A 2,471-nucleotide genomic window follows, 5' to 3' on the forward strand; every position below is an offset into this window, starting at 1 on the left:
GCGTTAAACGCTGGCCTGGTGCCCATTTCTGGCGTTTAACGCCAGCTTCTTGCCCTTTCCTGGCGTTTAACGCCAGTCTGGTGCCCCTTTCTGGCGTTAAACGCCCATTTGCTGCCCTTACTGGTGTTTAAACGCCAGCAAGGTCTTCCTCCAGGGTGTGCTGTTTTTCTTTCTGTTTTTCATTCTATTTTTGCTTTTTCAATTGATTTTGTGACTTCTCATGATCATCAACCTACAGAAAACATAAAATAACAAAGGAAAATAGATAAAATATAGCATTGGGTTGCCTCCCAACAAGTGCTTCTTTAATGTCAGTAGCTTGACAGAGGGCTCTCATGGAGCCTCACAGATACTCAGAGCAATGTTGGAACCTCCCAACACCAAACTTAGTGTTTGAATGTGGGGTTTCAACACCAAACTTAGAAGTTGGTTGTGGCCTCCCAACACCAAACTTAGAGTTTGACTGTGGGGGCTCTGTTTGGCTCTGTTTTGAGAGAAGCTCTTCATGCTTCCTCTCCATGGTGACAGAGGGATATCCTTGAGCCTTAAACACAAAGGATTCTTCATTCACTTGAATGACCAATTCTCCTCTGTCCACATCAATCACAGCCTTTGCTGTGGCTAGGAAGGGTCTGCCAAGGATGATGGATTCATCCATGCACTTCCCAGTCTCTAGGACTATGAAATCAGCAGGGATGTAAGGTCTTCAATCTTCACCAGAACATCCTCTACTAGCCCATAAGCTTGTTTTCTTGAATTGTCTGCCATCTCTAGTGAGATTCTTGTAGCTTGTACCTCAAATATCCCTAGCTTCTCCATTACAGAGAGAGGCATGAGGTTTACACTTGACCCTAAGTCACACAGAGCCTTCTTGAAGGTCATGGTGCCTATGGCGCAAGGTATTGAGAACTTCCCAGGATCTTGTCTCTTTTGAGGTAATCTCTGCCTAGACAAGTCATCCAGTTCTTTGGTGAGCAAAGGAGGTTCGTTCTCCCAAGTCTCATTACCAAATAACTTGTCATTTAGCTTTATGATTGTTCCAAGGTATTTAGCAACTTGCTCTTCAGTGACATACTCATCCTCTTCAGAGGACGAATACTCATCAGAGCTCATGAATGGCAGAAGTAAATCCAATGGAATCTCTATGGTCACAGTGTGAGCCTCAGATTCCCATGGTTCCTCATTAGGGAACTCATTGGAGGCCAGTGGACGCCCATTGAGGACTTCCTCAGTGGCGTTCACTGCCTCTTCCTCCTCTCCAAATTCGGCCATGTTGATGGCCTTGCACTCTCCTTTTGGGTTCTCTTTTGTATTGCTTGGAAGAGTACTAGGAGGGAGTTCAGTAATTTTCTTACTCAGCTGTCCCACTTGTGCCTCCAAATTCCTAATGGAGAACCTTGTTTCAGTCATGAAACTTTGAGTGGTTTTGATTAGATCAGAGACCATGGTTGCTAAGTCAGAGTTGTTCTGCTTAGAATTCTCTGTCTGTTGCTGAGAAGATGATGGAAAAGGCTTGCCATTGCTAAACCTGTTTCTTCCACCATTATTGTTGTTGAAACCTTGTTGAGGTCTCTGTTGATCCTTCCATGAGAAATTTGGATGATTTTTCCATGAAGAATTATAGGTGTTTCCATAGGGTTCTCCCATGTAATTCACCTCTTCCATTGAAGGGTTCTCAGGATCATAAGCTTCTTCTTCAGATGAAGCATCCTTAGTACTGCCTGGTGCATTTTGCATTCCAGACAGACTTTGAGAAATCAAATTGACTTGCTGAGTCAATATTTTGTTCTGAGCCAATATGGTATTCAGAGTATCAATCTCAAGAACTCCTTTCTTCTGATTTGTCCCATTGTTCACAGGATTCCTTTCAGAAGTGTACATGAATTGGTTATTTGCAACCATTTCAATGAGTTCTTGAGCTTCTGTAGGCGTCTTCTTCAGATGAAGAGATCCTCCAGCAGAGCTATCCAATGACATCTTGGACAGTTCAGACAGACCATCATAGAAAATACCTATGATGCTCCATTCAGAAAGCATGTCAGAAGGACACTTTCTGATTAATTGTTTGTATCTTTCCCAAGCTTCATAGAGGGATTCTCCTTCCTTCTGTCTGAAGGTTTGGACTTCCACTCTAAGCTTACTCAATTTTTGAGGTGGAAAGAACTTTGCCAAGAAGGCATTGACTAGCTTTTCCCAAGATTTCAGGCTTTCTTTAGGTTGTAAATCCAACCATATCCTAGCTCTGTCTCTTACAGCAAAAGGGAATAGCATAAGTCTGTAGACCTCAGGGTCAACCCCATTAGTCTTGACAGTGTCACAGATTTGCAAGAATTCAGCTAAAAATTGATGAGGATCTTCCAATGGAAGTCCATGGAACTTGCAATTCTGTTGCATTAGAGAAACTAATTGAGGCTTAAGCTCAAAGTTGTTTGCTCCAATGGCAGGGATAGAGATGCTTCTCCCATAGAAGT

The 2,471-nt window shown here is 42.9% G+C and overlaps 1 non-coding gene across 1 annotated transcript; it reads left to right on the forward strand.

Moving 5' to 3' along the window:
• Positions 1–2,031: 2,031 nt before the first annotated feature.
• Positions 2,032–2,139, forward strand: LOC130984468 (small nucleolar RNA R71). The gene has a single exon (XR_009088403.1). It is a non-coding gene; the product is annotated as a small nucleolar RNA R71 (small nucleolar RNA).
• The last annotated feature ends 332 nt before the right edge of the window (positions 2,140–2,471 follow it).

This window comes from Arachis stenosperma, chromosome 5 (assembly GCF_014773155.1).
Source record: "Arachis stenosperma cultivar V10309 chromosome 5, arast.V10309.gnm1.PFL2, whole genome shotgun sequence".
NCBI lineage: Eukaryota > Viridiplantae > Streptophyta > Magnoliopsida > Fabales > Fabaceae > Arachis > Arachis stenosperma.